The sequence below is a fragment of the Saccopteryx bilineata genome, chromosome 4 (assembly GCF_036850765.1).
Source record: "Saccopteryx bilineata isolate mSacBil1 chromosome 4, mSacBil1_pri_phased_curated, whole genome shotgun sequence".
Lineage (NCBI taxonomy): Eukaryota > Metazoa > Chordata > Mammalia > Chiroptera > Emballonuridae > Saccopteryx > Saccopteryx bilineata.
This window is the reverse complement of record NC_089493.1, coordinates 27,829,072-27,848,944: the sequence shown is the minus strand read 5'-3', so window position 1 is coordinate 27,848,944 and position 19,873 is coordinate 27,829,072. Positions and strand designations below refer to the sequence as shown.

The 19,873-nt window shown below is 48.6% G+C and overlaps 1 protein-coding gene across 1 annotated transcript in view; it reads right to left on the bottom strand.

Moving 5' to 3' along the window:
• Window positions 1–19,170, bottom strand: part of MIDEAS (mitotic deacetylase associated SANT domain protein) — a 68,645-nt gene extending 49,475 nt beyond the window's left edge. Inside the window, exon 1 of the mRNA XM_066272209.1 lies at window positions 18,944–19,170. The gene's annotated coding sequence lies outside the window, so the exon portion shown is untranslated. The remainder of the gene's footprint in view (window positions 1–18,943) is intronic.
• Window positions 19,171–19,873: the final 703 nt, after the last annotated feature.

The following is a 19,873-nucleotide window of genomic DNA, read 5'->3' as shown; positions in this document are numbered from 1 at the left end:
AAAGTTCACAGAGCTGAGAGCCCCCATTATTTGAGCTCAGTCCAGTTGCACAATCAAACTTTTATAAATGACCTACAATTTCCCGGAATCAAAAGGGCGCCTGTGCCCAGACACCTCTGGAAACTCCATGAAAGCAGATCAATGCGATACGGAACGAGCTCTGAATTGGTAGTCAAAAGAGGAGAGTTCTGAGCCTGGTTCTTCCTCTAATTTTCTGGATGACCGCACGCAGGACCTATCAACACATTTTCTGAGCACCTACGAAATGCTTGACATGATGCCAGCTCACTGGATCCACTCAGCACCCTCAGAGGAAGCCGTTGTCCCCATTTTTTTTTTTTTTTCATTTTTCTGAAGCTGGAAACAGGGAGAGACAGTCAGACAGACTCCCGCATGCGCCCGACCGGGATCCACCCGGCACGCCCACCAGGGGCGGTGCTCTGCCCCCCAGGGGGCGATGCTCTGCCCATCCTGGGCGTCGCCATATTGCGACCAGAGCCACTCTACCGCCTGAGGCAGAGGCCACAGAGCCATGCCCAGCGCCCGGGCCATCTTTGCTCCAATGGAGCCTTGGCTGCGGGAGGGGAAGAGAGAGAGAGGAAAGCGCAGCGGAGGGGTGGAGAAGCAAACGGGCGCTTCTCCTATGTGCCCTGGCCGGGAATCGAACCCGGATCCTCCGCACGCTAGACCGACGCTCTACCGCTGAGCCAACCGGCCAGGGCCTCCCCATTTTTTAAATAAGGAAGCTAAGGTTCAAAAAGTTGAACCCTTTTCCAAGGTCACACAGATGGAACTGGACTGCTGGACTCCCTCAGTCCTTCTCTCTGCTGTCTGAGGACACCCCTGGGCTTGTGCTCTCCCAGTAAGGAAACCAAATAATGAGGGGGTCACAGATTGGAGGCTCACAAGCTATTCTCACCCCTAGGTAGATTTTATTTGACCCATATACCGTATTTCCCCATGTATAAGATGATCCCATGTATAAGACACACCTTAATTTTGGGGCCCGAAATTTGGAAAAAAAGTATTAGATAAAGTTATTGAATTCAAGTTTTATTCATCATAAAATTCATACAACTCCTCATTGGCGCGAAAAAGCGGGAAATGCAAGTAAAAAAAAAATCTACACTGTATAAGATGCACTCAGTTTTTAGACCTAAAATTTTTAGAAAAAGTGTGTCTTATATATGGGGAAATACGGTAGTTTTACTATAATCGACTTAAATTTATTGTCAATATTTTTTTAAAATCAAGAGATTCAAGCTAAAAAATCCAGATAGCTGGTTTGTCAGGAAAAAAAAAAAAAAAGGAATCCTGGCCACATTGAGCCCACCTTTTTGGAGGCGGGGCAGAGTCTCAATTCCAGGGGGGAAGCATCATGAAGGTACCAGCACTTCACTAGCAGTGGCACTATGCTGGGACTCTAACATCCCCCAGATCCCACCCCCTGCAAGGCCACAGGTAGGCTGCTGTTTGTCATCTCACTTGTGCTGTTATCATACCCACAGCCAGCCTTTGTCATTGAGATTTCTCCTATTCCCTACAGGCCTTGCCAGCCGGTGACCATAAGACCAGATAAACTCCAGTGCCCTCTGCAGCCCTCGCAGCCTATGGCTACTCCCAAACTCTCTTGGAGGAGATCACTTTCTGAACCTGTTCTGGAACCACTCAGACAAGCCCCTGCCTTGAGTCAGCCTCCCTTTTGGCCTCCACCACAGGGCCCCCAGTGTCTGTCCCTTACACTCTCTCCCATCACACCAGTCCCAGGCAAGACGGCTGAGGGCCTGAGCGGTCGAGGTGGGGAACTAGGCAGGTGTGGAGATGAGTTAGCCCAGGTGAGGAGCAGGCCCTCACCCAGGGTGGGAGCCGTGAGGAAGGCAGGACTTGCTGTTTCCCAACATAAAAGCGGCTCAAGGGCATGGATGGAAGTGGGGAGGCTCCGCACTGGCAGGAGGTGAGCATGGTTTGACACATGAGGAAACACAAACAGTAAATCATCAGGAGGAAAATTGTACGGCCTCAGCAGCAATTTAAGAAATGCAAATCAGGACACCATTAAGGACCCATTATGGCCAGAGTCAATGTGAAAATAAATAGATTAAACAAGAAAGCTGCTGTTGGCAGGGCCATCAGTACACAGCTGCACATCACTGCAGTGCCACTGTAAACTGTTCAAAGCTCTCTAGCATGGGATTTGGCATTGTGTTACAAGAGTTTAACACCTTGACCAGGTAATTACGGTTGCGGGACCAGGTTCCATGAAAATAATCTAAAACTTCGCCACAAAGGAATTTTTACAAAAGATTCTCATAGCACCTGTCGAACTCCATTCAGATTATGGCATGGTATGATAACAGAATGAAATATAGCCTGACCAGGTAGTGGCGCAGGAGATAGAGCATCGAACTGGGATGCGGAGGATCCAGGTTCGAGACCCCAAGGTCACCAGCTTGAGCACGGGTTCATTTGGTTTGAACCAGGCTCACCAGCTTGAGCCCAAGGTCACTGGCTTGAGCAAGGGGTCACTCAGTCTGCTGTAGCCCTCTAGTCAAGGCACATATGAGAAAGCAATCAATGAACAGCTAAGGTGCTGCAATGAAGGCTTGATGATTTTCATTTCTCTCCCTTCCTGTCTGTCTGTCCCTATCTGTCCTCCTGTCTCTCTCTATCTCTGTCACACACACACACACACACACACAAAAATATATATATATATATATATAAATAAAAGGGACTGACACATGAAACACTTTGATGAAACCTTCAGTGACAAAAGCAGCACAAAGAAATAACAAAGGTGGCCCTGGCCGGTTGGCTCAGTGATAGAGCGTCAGCCTGGCGTGCAGGAGTCCTGGGTTCGATTCCCGGCCAGGGCACACAGGAGAAGCGCCCATCTGCTTCTCCACCCCTCCCCCTCTCCTTCCTCTCTGTCTCTCTCTTCCCCTCCCATAGCCAAGGCTCCATTGGAGCAAGGTTGGCCCAGGCGCTGAGGATGGTTCCATGGCCTCTGCCTCAGGCGCTAGAATGGCTCTGGTCGCAGCGGAGCGACACCCCAGATGGGCAAAGCATCGCCCCCTGGCATGCCAGGTGGATCCCGGTTGGGCACATGCGGGAGTCTGTCTGAATGCCTCCCCGTTTCCAACTTCAGGAAAAAAAAAAAAGAAATAACAAAGGTAAACTTAGAAAATATGTTAAAACTTCCACCAAAATATTAGCTGCAATCAGAAGAGAAGTCTGAACAATGTAAATTGCTAAGGTATAATGTTTACTCTGTTGGTCAAGATGATTTAAATAAGCCTGGCCAGTGGTGGTGCAGTAGATGGAGCATCGACCTAGAATGCTATGGTCGGTCGCCTGTTTGAAGCCCTGAGCTTGCCAGTTCAAGGCACATATGAAAAACTAAAAGTGAAGCAACTATACCTTGATGCTTCTCATCCTCCCCACCACCCACTCCCAACCTCTCTCTTCTCTCTGTAAAATCAATAAGTAAAACTTTTTTTAAAAAGATGGTTTAACTAACAATGATGATGATATTGATGATGTAAGGGCCATTGACGAGCATTTCCTCATAATAAAAATACCCCAGCCCAGATCCCAGGGGACAGAGAGGTCCAGGTTCCTGAACTGATGATGAAGGAAAAAGGAAGGTAAATCGGGAAAGGAGGGGTTATGACTGTGGACAGGAGAAGGGTCCCAGAGCTCCCCGTATCAGGAGAGCTTTAAAAGGTACCTCTCGACAAAGAAAGTTACACACAGTGAATGTCCTGGGTGCTCATTCTTACTGCTTGCTGTGTTTGCGCTCTCAATTTTACTAATACCTTATTTCAGCAACTTCAGAGGTGACAACAAAGCTCTTTGTGGGCTAGCCTAGCACCCAACTACCATTTATAGCATTATTTCTATGGAAATGTGTTTCAAGCCTCAAGAAATTGAGCTGCTAACAACCCTGAGGCAAGCACGTGGTCTCTAAATTAGGGAACTGAGATGAGCAGTTACTGCCAGGTCTTGGGCTCAGGAAGAGGGCTTGTTACTTAGATTCTGTGACAGTTAATACACCACAGGCAGTGATCTCCTTGGAGTAGGCCAGAGATCACTGCAGAGGATGGGGACTGGATCAGAGGATCTAGGAATAAGCACGAGATTCTAGAGAAGCACATGGATATCCCCACCCCTGCTTCCAAACACATACGCCAGCACATGTGTCGTGAAAACTGTGAAACTGGCCTGCGTCCCCTGATGAGTATCCAGGCAAACCCTGAACCCACACGCCTTCCAATTTCTCTCTGATCTGGCAAACCTCCAGCTACAAGGTCCTATTTCAATCTAATCTTGGAACCAAAAAGATAAATAAATAATCCAAATCTTTGACAGTTCTGGAATTTGGCCTTGCAGATATATGCTTGAGATAACCAGGTACCATCTCTCCACATGCGCTCTGCTGCAGTGGCCTCTGTTTTGCAGGTTCCGGTCTGCCTGCTCCAGGCCTGCTCAGAGCTCTCCAGTTCTTGGAACTCAAAAGTGCACTGAGGAGTCTCCGTCTCCTGCTTTGAATGGTGCTGGTCACAGGAAAGGAATGATCATGAGCCCTCCAAACAGGCCCTCCACATGTCAAAAGAGTTCCCCACTGAGAAGAAAAGGCTACACACACACAGAGGCAAGCCCAAAGGGGAATGGTGGGTGACAAGGCTGTTCACTGGGCATCCTGAGGCTTTGCAATGCCCGAGACACAAAAAAACAGAAAAGGGTCAGCTGCTCAGCCACAAGGCCACACTTGCAGTTGCAAGTGCCCACAGAACTCATGGCAAGATGAGAGGTCAGGGGCCCTGCCTTCAAAGCAAGAGGCAGACTGGATAAACGTGGGGGACTTAATGAGGCTAAGTTTCAATACCATAATCAATACATGCAGCACTGGAAACACCCCAGACAGTAACTCGCTAGGGCACCACCTGGGTTTTGCAGGGCTGTCGGAGGTCAGTTTGCAAAGCACGTTCTCCCTGCTGCCTGTGTGAACTGCAGAAAAGAGAATCACTGCCTCCCCCTAAGGCTGGCGCCTGCAGGGCCAGGCAGCCTGGAGGTGAGCGGGGCAGCTGAGAGAGGAGCCTCAGGGCCACATGTGCTCACTGCACTGTGGAAACTCAGGTGGGAACAACCATCTGGGCTCTGAAGCCACTTGGAAGTCGCCTGCAGCGGAGTCCACGCTGGGAGCGCCGCAGTTATAGTGAGCCAGCCTGTGAAGTTACTAAAAACCTCCAGTTTCTAGAAGACCCACGTTAGCCCATCTTAATTCTCCAGCCCCTGTGGTGCGGATGGCTAAGACACAGCAGTTCTGTCTTCCAGGTAACAGAGGAGAGGCTTGGAGTTCCCACCCCTGGCCTGCTTCCCACCCAGAGCCAAAGTCTTTAATATACTAAGGTCTTTTTTTTTTTTTTATATGTTAAGGTCTTTTTTTGTAAGTATATATACTATATATATTACTAAAGCAATTTCAACTACACAAATACTTCATTCATAGCCGCTTCACCTAAATCCAGTATTTACCTTATGCCAATTTATATTACAGCCAAGGTAATCCATTTGTAGGCACTCATCAAGTGTAATGTGCAATTCTGCCTCCTAAAACAGAAGCCACTTCTCCACCAAAATTCATCAACATTTTCCCATGAATTACTACCTTCTTCATATTAATTTAACAGTGGCACGATATTCCCTGAGTCTTGATATCATGAATTATATGCCATGTGGAACATCCAGGCTATTAACAGGGTTTTTTTTGTTTGTTTGTTTGTTTTGCTACTTTAAACAATGTTGCTGTAAATATCTCTGTGCATAGAGTTCTTTTCCTCTTTAGAATTATTTCCTTTCAGTTAATTCCCAAGAACACTACTAATAGGTAAAAGAAAATTAACATTTTTATAGCTCAAACCCTATATTTTAAAAATATATTCTTTTGAACCTGGCCAGGTAGCTCAGTGGATTACAGCGCCATCCCCGTTACGCCAAGGTTGCCCCATCAGGGCATATACAAGAATCAACCAATCAATGCATAATAAGTGGAACAACAACTCAATGTTTCCCCTCCTTCTATTTTCTCTCTCTCTCTCTCTCTCTCTCTCTCTCAAAAGTATCTATATACACTCTTGTGTGAATGATCTGGATTGTCTCTTTTCCAAAGTAGTTTTCCTGACTACACCTCCCAATCCTACCAGTCAAGGTCTACTCTTAAAATCCACTTTTCCCAACTCCGCAGTGGGCTGGGCATCTGGAGTGCTCACCCTACGATTGAACAGACATTGGAGGTATTACAATTAATTTGCTGTGGAGGGATAAAAAAGGAAGACAGGGAAATGTGGGTAGGAAGGTAAAGGATTGGGATGGATTGGAGAGGGAAGCAGGCCCTGTGGCGGTAGAAACAAAGGCAGATCATACATTCTGCCCCTCCTGAAACAACCCCCTCCCTCAGGTTTCCCAAGCTGATCGTCCAGAAACCAAAAACAGAGACACACTTAAATTTCTAAAGGAGATTTTGGAAATACTATGTTCTAGGATCTGAAAACATGCTTTGCAAATGACATAAGCCATGCACTTACCATTGGTCAAGTAGGCCCATGCACACTGTGTGCTCAGCCCTAAGGGAAGCTCTACTCTAGGAAAGAAAATCTTTTAAGAAAGAAAATCATCCTCCTCAACCTGCTGGGAAAGATGCTATTCCACAGCAATCTCTAAGTGGCATGCAGACCCCAGGTAACTACTGCATAGCTTATCTGCTGTGATGCACCATAAACATACCACTTGCAAGCCTCCATTCACAAGCTTGTAGAATTTTCTTTCTTTCTTTCTTTCTTTCTTTCTTTCTTTCTTTCTTTCTTTCTTTCTTTCTTTCTTTCTCTTCTTTCTTTCTTTCTTTCTTTCTTACTTTCTTTTTTATTTTATTTTTTTGTGACAGAGAGAGAGGAACAAACAGACTGGAAGAGAGAGATGAGAAGCATCAATTCTTTGTTGTGGTACCTTAGTTTCTCAGTGATTGCTTTCTCATATATGCCTTGACTGGGGGGCTACAGCAGACCCCTTGCTCAAGCCAGTGACCTTGGGTTTAAGCTGGTGAACTTTGCTCAAACCAGATGAGCCGGCGCTCAAACTGGCGACCTTGGGGTTTCGAACCTGGGCTCTCCGTGTCCCAGTCCGATGCTCTATCCACTGCGCCAGTGCCTGGTCAGGCCAGGCTTGTAGAATTTTCAAGCAGGAAAGGACCCTATGGTGTCTAAGCTTCTCATGTTATAGACAAACCAAGACCCTGCCTTGGGGCTCCCACTGCACTCTGCAATCACTGTCAGGAGAATCTGTTCCTCTTCCCCTTCACAAGAAGACCCACAGCCTGTCCTGACCATCACCAGACCAAACAGGGCCTTCCTTTTAAAGGGCCTCGGTCTCTCCTCTGATGGTCTCCTGACTCGTTTTCCCTAGTTCCTTCTCTGTACAAAGCCAGCAAACAGCATAAGGCATAAAAACTAAGGGGTCCATTAAGGGCAACTGGTACTTATCCTTGTTTTGTTATTATTATTGATTTTAGAGAGAGAGGAAGGAAGAGAAACAAACAGAAACATCGATCTATTCCTGTAGGTGCCCTAAGTGGGGATCGAACCGGCAATTTCTGCACATTGGGATGATGCTCTCCAATCAAGCTATCCGACAAGGCAGTACTTATCCTTTTTTAAGGGTTGGAACCTATGGGAAGGAAGTCTCTGCCACCTTTCAACCAGGGCCTACCACAAATGCCTCCTCAAAGTCTTTAGGGTGAGGGGGACTCAAGTGCCAGGTTTTGTGTCCCCAAAACCCCTTCCCACCCTCACCAGGGTCTCTTGGGTCTCTTGGGAAGCCATCATGCAGACAAACAGCTCCAACCACCCACGTCCACCTGGCCCAAGCCACATCCCCTCAGGCTGCCCACGGGATACCTACAAGGTACCTGGCACAGGTGTAGGCCAGGGAGGAGCTTAGCACTTCTGCAGCTGATGCCAGCACCCTACAGTGGGGAAGTTCAACCACAGAAATGCTATGGTGGAGGCTCAGGAAGGAAGCAGGAAGAAGGTGCCTTCTGGCCAGTCCTGTGGGTGCCTGCCAGGAGGAAAGGGTCAGGAATGGCATTCCAGGCAGAGCAAACAATAGGCAAGGCACAGAGGAGTAAAGAAAGCTCACTGAGGAGCAGAGGATATGAATGGGCTCTAGGGAAGGGCGGGTGATGGAGAAGAGATAGAAAGGTGGGCTGGGGCTCCCACAAGCACCGCTGTGAGGAACACGAGGTTTCTCCTGCAGAACTTGGGCAGCTCTCAAAGGATTTTACGAGAAGAGACATGATCAAAGCTGTGTTTTAGTAGAAAAAAATTCAAGTCTTTCAGGACTTCTTTTCTGCTTTTAATGCAATTTCATTTCACCCAGACAAAAATGCGCAAGTCAATATGAATTGTGCCACAGTTAACACTGGCTGGGAATACCCCTGCTCCATCCCTCCTAGGGGCTGACTTGACCCCATGTTGGTGACCAAGCCTCAGCCTCAGGAATCACGTGGTCTGGCTGCAAGAACCCAGCTCCATGGAGGCAACAGCTTCCTGCTTCCGGGCACCGGGGGAGAGACTCTCGGAACACCAGTGGTCGCTACAGCCAAGAGTCCAGTAAATTCAAAGCTGCATTTTGAAATGAATTCCTTTGTCTAAGGGTATTGGAATTGAATTACCAAGATTTCAAAACCAGAGGATACGAGGGCAAGAAGTGAGTGGGCACTCACCTAGCCGACACTCTCTTGCATGGATGAGGAACCTTGGCAGGGATGCCACGATGCCCTCGTTCCTTTAGCTCACTCTCTCCCAGGCAGGATATTTGGTAGAACATCTCAACTAGGTCGACATCTTCAGAACTGGAAAGGTGCCCAATCCTGTCGCCTCAGCCAGCGTGGGCACCAGCGATCTCAATCATTCCACGAACCAAGCCTGAAATCAAAACTCCAACCTCCCATCTGGAGAGCAAGGTAGCGCCTCCCAAATACCTCAAGGCCCTGCCAGTCTTGCCCAATGTGAGAGAAGAAACAGAATTCAAACTGTAACTCCCTGTTAGGCAGAGAGAGCCAAGCCTGGGCCGCTGTCCTTACAAGGCAGCCCTGAAGTTTTCAAATGACATCAAATGTGCAGGGAGGATCCAGAAGCTGGGATGACTTTTCTTTTCCACTGGAATCACTCAGATTCCAGAGGAGAAGTCCAATTGCTAAGGAAATGCTCAGCTCTCCAGGGTGTGCAAGATTCCTGAAGTTTAGCTGGAAGCGAAAGGATTCAGAAACATGTCCAAAAAGATTAAGATCAACATGTAGATATTTTCAGTAGCCAAGGAGGAGGCCCCATTTCCTCCTCCCAAGTGTAGAACTTCCCTGTTGTCCCAGTCTGGGGTTGAGTGAGAATGGGGTCCAGCTCCTATGATGGTCACTTGTCTACCTGGCATGTGCACCTGTCCTTTCAGGCACGTGGCATTGAGTCCAGGCGGGAAACGGAGTTCCACTTGTCACTGGGGAAGCTGTAACTCCAGAGCCTGACTCCAGAAGCTCACAGTGAGAACATGGGCATGTGACCTACTCTGACAATCAAATGCTCAGCCGGGCTTTGTCTCTGAAGTGAGTTGCACAAAAAAGCAGGGAGAGCTCAGAAGTCATTCTAGAGGGGGTGGCGGCAGTGATACAGGCCAAAGGTTCAAACCTTGGCTTTGGTTCCAGCTACCCAACTTACTCATCGATTTCTGAGCCTTGTTCCCCAGCCTTCCAGGTCATTCTCTGAGCCACCAGATAGCCTTCCAATACTTCTTATTTTGGCCAGAGTCAGCTTCTACTATTTGCAGACCTTAAGAACTGGACTTCCCCAATATGTCCTTCAACCTCCACACTGGCTCCTTGGGTGCCCCAGGCAACACACAGCCCAAGTCTCCACCTTTTCCTCTGTGAAGAGTCTAATTTAAATATCCATTCACCTGAAAGGACCACAGCCACATAATAAGCACAAATATGGACAAACACCATGGATGCTGCTTATATCAACCTATCCTGCTGCTGGTTCTGACCAACTGGAGGCATTAATATCAGAAATTAAAGGTATTACCGCTCCCTTGGACTCATCCCCATTTCTCCCCCAGCTCAGGGAGAAGTGAACAAGGGAGTCAGGAAATCTGGGTTTCAGAACTCGCACAAGTCTCTTCAGCACTGAAGCAGGTGACACCTGCCCCACCTATTTCACAGGGAGGTAGGTGAAATGAGAAGCCCCAGTGGCACAGCCCCAATAATTTCCTAATTCCTAAGTCAATCATTTATTTTCAGTCCTCTTTCTTGAAATTCCTCAATGACCAACAGTTAATCAATTTCAATTCAACTGAATAAATACCATACTTTCTGCGTGACATGTGTTGTATCTGGCACACAAAATCATGGTTTCTGTTTTCATAAAATGCAAAACTCCCTCCTACTCTGGTTTCTATGACACCATGCTTTCCTGGTTTTCTTCCTTGCTCTGATCGGTTCCTTATTAGTCTCTGTTGTGCACGCACGCACGCACGCACACACACTGTCAGTCCTCAGTGGCTCCCTACTCCCCACTAAGAAGTAAGATCCAAACCTCTTAGCTGACACAAATGGTTGCTTATACCCTGGCCCCTGCCTTCCCCTCTCAGCACCTACTCCCACCAGCACCCCAGCACCCCCCTGCTTGCACAGCAGACTGTGTTGTGCCACACCCCCACTCCAGACCTTGCCTGAGCTGCTCCGGGGCCCACAATGCCCTGGCTCCCTTTGCCAACTGGTGGACGCCTACTCATCTCGGGATTCAGCTCAAACATCAGCTCTTTGAGAAACCCTCTCATTCATTAATTCCACACCATCCACTAAGCACAGATACCACACAAGGCACTGGGGCCACCCTAGGCCTTTCCTAATACTCCTCAGTCCTCTAACCTGGCAGAAGTAATCAGTCCCTTCTCTGAGCCCAGCAGACTCTGAACACGTTCACAGTGAGTGACATCCAACACACTAACTGCTCTTGGTGAAAGCATGAAGGATGTGAGGGAAAGGACCCTGCCAACCATGATGGGCAGGGTTGCCGCTTAGGGTTGTGGCTGGTTTTCTCTTTCTCCATAGCTGGGAGGTCCAGTCCCAAGTGCCAACTGGGTACTTCAGAACAGCTTCATTGGAGAGGGCAGAGGAAGTCCTGAGCCTTTTACCACCTCTAGTGCAAGTGGAAGGGGTGTGGCTGTTGGCTCCTAAGTTGTCCCAGAGCACATACTATTGGGGAGGCTATAGAAGTAGACCCAGATTCATCCAGAAAATTCCCTGCCGGCCCCTTACAAAAGCCTGCAACAGGGAGAATGGGAAGGGAAGACTAGGAAGGAGAGAAAGGAGAACAGACATAGAGGACTAGGACCTTACAGCAAAGAATCTGCTACACATGGGCACTGCCCTGTCCCAGCCCCATACCAACGACAGGTCAGCCCAAGCCTAAGTCTTTCATCTGCAATTCTGGGTGATATAACTCCAGTTTAAAACCCACACACTCCATGGATCTCCCGCTCACCTGTTCTAAAAGCCCTTCTTACTTAACCTCATCTGGTTATTTCCTAACTTATAAACCTGCCATATATTCAGGGGACAGCACTGGCTGAGAGCCCTGAGCCTGCTGCCTGCTGCCTCAAGGACATCAGACACCTATGAGCACCTCAGCACCCTGAACGAGACCATAGTATTTAAGCACACGCATATTTAATACTCACAGCTCCCAAATTCAAGCCAACCACTTCATCTGGTGCTCAACCTTAGAAACTGCAAATTCTCCCAGAACTGGAGGAACAGGCTGAGATGAATTTAAGTATCGAGAGCCAGTATGTCTGCCGCCTACCTGGTGCCCTCCGAATGGACTTTCAAGGTTAATCTTGATTATATTCTTATTTTTCACCTTACATGCTGACTTTGAGAACCCGAGCTCCAAAATGTGCAACTCCACCAAATTCCATTCTCCGAGGTGGCAGAGCTACCCTCAGTCCATTTTTCCCTCTGGATACAACCTGTCTCAGAAGCTGGACTATCAGTCTCCTGAGGGGAAGGAGCAGGTAGGACCCCCACTTTGCACTCCTTGCTGGACTGCCTGTAGAGTTGAAGGCACTGTAGCCGCTCCCTGAATGCCCAGGGAGGACAGTCATCTCTGTATTAACTGGCTGTTCAAGGGGTGCCAAGTTTGTGTTCCTGGGTCTTCTGGGTCCCTCATGAGACGACTGCAATCTTAGGAACTGGGAAGTTTCCTCCACTTCCTCAGTGTTGCCCAGCCCATGTTCTAAGCTTAGAAAACACCAAGTAATTTTAACAGTCAACTGTTAAAATTGGCTGGTTAGGAGGTTTTAGGGGCTCAATAGGTTGGCAGCGATTAAGATCAACTAAGATCGCAATCAGATAATATAATGGTAAGAAGTCTATTAAAAAGCATCCCACTTTCTTCTTTTTTTTATTTTTATTTTTATTTTTTTGTCTTTTTCTGAAGCTGGAAACAGGGAGAGACAGTCAGACAGACTCCCGCATGCGCCCGACCGGGATCCACCCGGCACGCCCACCAGGGGCGAGGCTCTGCCCACCAGGGGGCAATGCTCTACCCATCCTGGGCGACGCCATGTTGCGACCTGAGCCACTCTAGCGCCTGGGGCAGAGGCCACAGAGCCATCCCCAGCGCCCGGGCCATCTTTGCTCCAATGGAGCCTTGGCTGCGGGAGGGGAAGAGAGAGACAGAGAGGAAGGCACAGCAGAGGGGTGGAGAAGCAAATGGGCGCTTCTCCTATGTGCCCTGGCCGGGAATCGAACCCGGGTCCTCCGCACGCTAGGCCGACGCTCTACCGCTGAGCCAACCGGCCAGGGCCCACTTTCTTCTTAATGACCTCCCCTGCACCTGTTTTTATTTTTATTTTTTTTAAGTTTCTTAATTTTTAATCTTTATGAACCACCTTAAGGAAACTAAGGAGATGGACTTCTTGGTTTACAAACAGACATGCTGGATTGGAACTGCTGATTATGATGACTAAGATGATCGGTGCAAGATGGCAACAGGAAATGGAGTGTAGAGTTTGTGTTCTGATTCTTCTATTCAACAGCTGTGTGACCTTAGAGAAGTCACTTGATGTCTCTGAGCCTTAGTTAAAGATGACAGAGTTACCACGGGTGCCTTCCCCAGCTTTAAATTCCTAACCTCAGGATTCTCTGAGATGTTATTACTGCAGTTACTATAAAACAGGGGCTAGGTGAAACAGCCCCAAAGATCCTACTCAGTTCTAAAAGTCGACTATACCAAAACAGCAGATTCTAGAAAATATTGTTTATTAAATGCAGTTTCTGCATTAACTTTTCAGAAATAATTTTTTATGTAAATCCCAGTTTCACCTACATATGTTCATCATGAATTTTCAATTAAAAGTGAATTCAACATATTTACTGCAACCCTGGGTATAGTAGCAAGACTGGAAAAAACCCAAATGTTCAGTAGGAGACTAGTTAAATGAATTATGGCATTTTAATACAGTGGAGAACAATTTAGCCACTGGAAAAAATGAGGCAGCTCTATATGCATTGTCATAAAACAATCTCCAAGAAGCACTGAGTGGAAAACACAGGAGTCAGAACCCTGTGTATAATATGCCAGTGTTTGTTTATGTAGTCATTTGTTTCCCACCTGCAGAGGCTACATCTGGAAGCATCGCTTAAAAATGACAATCTGTATGTGCCTGAGACAAGGACACTGAAGGACTGAATATAAGGGGATTCTAAGAAGATGGGAATTTTTTTTTTTAAGTTTTATGTTTCAATATTTTCTTATGGCTTCTGCTTTGTATCTTTCTTAAGATGTTCTTCCCTCAAGGTTAAAACGGATATTTACTTTTCTAATTCTCCTGCATTTATATATGTGTGTATATATGTATAGTAGTCTCTTGTCTGTGTTTAAATTAGTTTGAGACTTACTCTACACTGTATAACTTATCTTTTTAGAACTTTGAGCTATATCTATGTATTCCTTTTTGAATAGAAAACTGGAATAAAAAAATCTACCAGATTTTATTTTTCAATAAAATTTTTTTTAAAGGATCTGGCTTATAGGGTACATTTTATGGCATGTGAATTACATCTCAATTTAAAAAGAAAGAATTTAGTTTATGTGGCGAGGTTGAGATTTACAGCATGAGAACTGGGTGGAGACAACGGAATCTTTTTAGTCAAGCCCCATGTTAGGGTTTAGCCAGGATCTCCTCAAGAATCTCCTCAAGACTCAGTTTTGTAGTTTGGCCTAATTTTGTAGGTTCAATACCTGTTTGAGCAAAACAAACCTGCTGCCAACCAGGAAGCATCTCTTTGCCTTGCTCACAAGTATTGCCTGAGAGTTGGCCCTGTCTCCTATCAGTCTGGTTCTCTTGGGAGGCCAGACCAACCCAGGCAACAAATGCCCTACCCTGAGAGCCCGTGCTCAGGCATAGGACATCATGGGGCACGTCAACTCAGCCAAAATCAGGACAAAGAGGAGCCGGTGTGGAGGGTGGACAGACAGTCTGGCATCCAGAGGGAAAAGGTGCTGAAAATGGAGCAGAATATGAGTTACCAAGCCAGGAGGCGCCAAAGAGAAACTAACAGGAGGCAGGCAGGGCTGGGTGAATGTTCAGAATAAAGACTGGGAACCAGGGTTCCTGGTGACTGGCCTGGCTGTGTGTGCCTATGCACAAGCAGACAATATTGCCATTTGTATCATCATCATCACTTTTTGGGATTTGCTAAAAGAAGAGGAACACCAGGCCCTGGGACACAAAGACATATAAAAACAGGGCCTTCCAGTTTAGTTGAAGAGTGATCACACTCATCCACCCAAAGGCACATTTATGGAGCTGAATAAGGGAGATGACTGGAGCCATGACCCAAAGGAGAAGAAGATAATTCCTGGACCAGGTTTCAAGGTTTTCTTCAGCCTGGAGCCACAATGGATGTTACTGGAACCACTGGGGGAGGCTCACAGGGTGTGACAGGGGAATTCTGGAGAAGGGGAACATGAACAGGATCACTGAAAAGGGAGCAAGACTAAGCCAAGCAGAAGAGATGAAAGAGGAGGCATTCCAGGATTCCAGGGAGGCCTGGGAGGTAGGAATGCTGCCACCAGCAGTTTGGACAAACACACAGAGTGGGTCACTGGGTCAGAGCAGAGGTTCAGGCAGGAGAGCAGAGAAAGCCAGACCCCTGTGTAGAAGGCCCTGACTGTCAGTCTAAAAGTTTGATCCTTACCATGCAGACAGTGGGGAGCTATTGAAGGTTGCTGAGCAGGAGGGTGACTCTTGCAAACAGGCATTTTAAGTGAGATTACAGAGGAGCCCTTTATACCAGGCTTATTCAAAGCCCTGTGTGTATTTCAAGTGGCACTTGAGACAGAAAGTCGTAAAGCATTGCCCTGTGTCATGTAGACGAGGGAAAAAATAGGTTTAAAGATCTCACAAAGAGATGCTTCAGTGAGAAGCAGAAATGAAGGGGGGCCGTTTTAAAGAAGGAAACAAATTTACAAGACAGAACTGCCAGGCGTCTGGAAGACAGGAGCACTTTCTTCAGAATCTGGAATGCCCTCTTTTGACCGAGGGTGTTCTGCCTTCTTTTTTAGAGGTTGGTTCTGATGTCAAAACACCGGATTGTGGTGTAGGGAGTGAAACAGCTGGGAGGAGGTAGATGAACAGAAATATAAATATTGGGCCCAAAGAGCATAAAAAGCCTCCATTCTAAGACCACCCTCTTGCAGGGCACTTCTCCACCTACCTCTCTCAGGGGCACTTTGGGGTTTTTGCCAGAGTTGCTGAGCTCCCTAATTATTTTCAACAGTTTTCCTCTTAAAGCGATAAAACGATTTTTTAAAAATCTGTCAAGTTTTGATTCAGACCCTTTTCATTATTGTTCTAATTGTTCACGGCAAGGCAACAAAATGGGTTGCTCAGGGGCCATGAACTGGGCAGCAACTTCAGGCCATAAATCAACATTTACGTAAGGTGGGAGAGGAAGTCAGGATTACGTTTCCTGTCTTAAACCACTGCACCCACGGCAAGCTCTGTGAATGCAGAGGCAAAGCTGAGCAAGCCAGGGGCAGGGCCTGAGTTGTGCACAAAACCTCGCCAGGATGAACTGAAGATATGGGCAGGCAACGGATCCACGTGGCTCTGCAGCTCCAGAGAGTCCGCTTCCTTCTTTCCCAGGACTTTGCAAGGGGTCCCTCTGCTTCGCTCTCCTGCTCCCAGTCCTGGAGAACTTTGGGGCACTTTTAGTCTCTGCAGATTCCACATAAACACAAAGGATTGCAATCAAAGCTGTCTTTCCTTTGGGGTCAGAAGGAACTGCTCCCACCCCCTGTCCTTCAAGACTGGTGCTAGGTCCCAGTAATCCCTTGCTCAAGCAGCCCTAGTCAGGTGAGGCAGCTAACCATAACCTTCAGAGCCAAGTTTAGTAAAAACCCAAATGTACCCAGAACGGGGTTGTGCAACTCATGGGAACTCCTCCTGTGGTGGTGTTTTCACTCTAAACTTCATTTCCTGTGGAACTGCGTCTGTACATCCCAGAATTTCCAGAAATGTTCTAATTTCACATGTTTTTCCTCAAATCTCTGGAAGAACATAGGTGCCTGCCAGGGATTGTGCCTCATGTTCTGATTTAACAAAAAGTCACTGTGCTCATGACACACAGCTGGCACAGACTGCAAAAAAAGCATCTTCCTTCCGGGTGAAACTTAGTTACTTGGTTGGGGAGAAAGGCAGGCAGTGGGGAGCTGGCTCCAGGGTCCCAGGGCCACTGGTACCTGCCACTCTGAGCAGAGAGTGCTCAACCACTGCAGTGGGTGATGCCACGGAACCCCACAGTCCCCTCAGCACGGCTGGGAGAGGGTGGGTTGAGATTTGGGATGTGAATGCCTCTGCATGCAACCTGTACATGCTTTTTGACTGTTTTAAATCCCTCTATTACAGCTGACCACCTCTGAGGCCTTCAAGGAGGACCTGTTACCTTCTTTCCACACTTGCAGGATTGGGTACCTCCTGCAGCAGGTAGCTCAATTGGTGTGAGGACCCCCACCCTGGCCTGTGCAGTAGGCATTGCTCAGGAAGTGGGTCTGGGGGCTCCTCTGGAGAAAAGGATATGAGTCACTCCTCTGACTCCTCCACCCCCACCCCAGACACAGTCACAGACACACAGCCTCAAAGCCCCAGCACTCTTCCCTGTGCCAGGAACACAATAAAGGAATTAGGATCCACCTACTAAGTTTCTGCAGCTGACACTTCAAGGCTCAAAGTCTAGCTCACCAGCCAGCTCAGTCACACATGTCTGACGTGTCCTCTTTGAAACCAGGCCCCAATCAAGCCACCATGCAATTCTGCTAATTCCAACTGCTTTCCCGTTTAGGGAGGTTGATAGCCATCTCCCAGCTCCTCTTCCTGCTGACGTCATCCCGCATTTTCTACAGACACAAATAAGGGTACAGCTCCTGGGATAGTTTTCAGGCTGCCTAAGGTGGTAGGAGTGGAGGTATCCTGCCCTCCTGAGTTCACTTCACTTCTGGAGCGGTTGGCAAGTTGTCCGAGGTTAAGGAAGAGGCAAGGAAATAAATCACCTAGCTAAGGTTAGAGACCAAAAAGAACTTGGCGACTGCAACTCAGGCCCAGATCTATCCTGGACATTTGCAATGCAAATCTGCGTTTTGTTCCCTGCCGCTGAGGTCTTGCACAATAGCCTGTGTATAAACATACACGCCAACAATGCCTGACTGTGCAATCGCTCTGTAATTACAGGCCAGCAGGAAGCTGCTGCTAGGAACTGCACCATTCAACCTCTAGCCATCCCGCGTAGAGCCTCCACCGCACGGACGTACATTCCTGCACACACCAACGCGTCCCGCCGGGCCCGGCTGCTTCTGCTACAGTTGCCGTTTCCCGGACAGGGAACCCGGGCGCCACCCGCCCGGCCCGCCAGCCCCGGGATACTTTGCAAGGATGTTATAAACTTCTCAGCTGTCCTTAAAAAAAAAAAAAAAAGCCTGCGCCACGAGGCGACTGAGTACGGCGGGAACCACAGCTCCCAGCAAAGTCTCCCAGCACATTCCAGCAGCCCTACCAGTTTCAGAAAACAGAAAAGAGCGACAAGCCACAGAGTCCATTGGAAGCGGGTTTCGGAGTTTTATTTAGAAACCACTCACATATGTACGTGGGTGTGCTGACAGTTTTTACGGCTGAATTGCAAAGTGTTAGGCCTTGGTGATTACTGTCAGGTTCAGGACGTGGTGTGGGAGGAGAAAGGGTGGGATTTGTTCAAAAAGGGCTTGGGGGCAATTCTGGCTTTGCATTTTGGAAATGCAGGTGTTTGTTCCCCCAAACTTCTAAGTTGCTCTGATCTTCTCTGAGGGCAGAGCAAAGAAAAGTGGGGGTTGGAGGGGATAGTTCCTTTAACTTCCTACCTGCGACCTCAGCCAGGGCTGCAAAAAGGAACAGCACGCTCTCTTGGGAAGCACCCGGCTGGGACTGAGGTGCTGCGGCGCCCCGCCTGTCGGGCTGGGGGACGCGGGGCGAGGAACTGGCTCCGGACGCAGCCCACTGTAAGCCCCTTCCCTGCACCCCTCCTCCCTAGAACAGCAGTGCCTGGAGCGGCCCGCCTGCAGCCAGGGCTGTTTGAAGTCCTGCGGCGAACCAGCGACCACAGGGGCGCAGCCCAGGCCCGGAGCCCGGCCGCCGAGCTCCCTCCCTGCAGCGCCCGCCGCACCCCGGCGCCCTGTGCGGCGGGCCCAACCCGGCCCCACCACATCCTCGCCCGCGCGGCCGACCCCTGCCCGGACTATTTCCGAGCTCCACTGCGGCGCCCCAGCGGCGACGGAGGGGGCACCGCGTTGCGGCTCACCTGCGCACTGGATCCCAGGGCCTCTCGGCGGGGTGCTGGGCGCGGACGTGCGCGGCCGGCAGACTCAAACTTTGTTGCTCTCGGGACGGCGCAGTCGTCACTTCCTCGCAGAGCGGGCGGCGCGGCCGGGGCTGTGACCCAGTAGCTCGCGCGGTGGCGCCCGCCCGCGCGCGCAGGGCCTCGGGCGCTGTCTCCCCGGCTCTGCGCCCTCCGTGAGCCGAGTCTGCGCACCCCTGGGTAAGGTTCACTCCAGCTGAGTCGTTTCCCCGCTGAAAAAGTGCAGTCGAAACTATGCTCAGGCTGGAAGCTGGTGGCGGGGTTCAAAGACCCCAGAGAGCTAGGGTTCCAGGAGAAGCACACCCAACCCACAAAGTGGTAGAGGAAGAAGAAGAGAAAGTTTTTCAGTTTGGTGTTGAGCTTCTAGGGTATGCCAGAAAGCTGAGTGCTCTGTGCTTTGCCAAATAATGCCTAAGCAGGGCCTTAAAACACACGGATCTCCTCCCCACATTTCCTCAAAAGGTCTGTGCACGCTTGTCCGTCATTTCCACTGGTGTTAAGTATGCAGGACGTTTACCATTTACGACACTTCAGGGGGCTATTCAGCGACCAAGTTGGGGCTGCAAAATGGTTTCTGTTCTAATCCTCCCCTGCGATTTCCACCTCTTCCTTTACACTCAACACAGAAGATCTCTTTGGGGCCTGATGCATTCCGTGTTTCATCACCCGCCAAAAGTGACTTAGAGGGTAGGGCGGAGATCTGAGAAGAGGAGCTTCAGGCAAGAGTCATTCTGAAAGTTATCGTTGCCCAAAATAAATTTGCTCACCCCTATTAAAAACTACAACAACAAAAAGCCACCTTTTTGGTTTATGATAAATAGCAACAAAGTAGTTATACAGAAGTCTTTAAGGGAGAATTCCTGATCCGGTAAA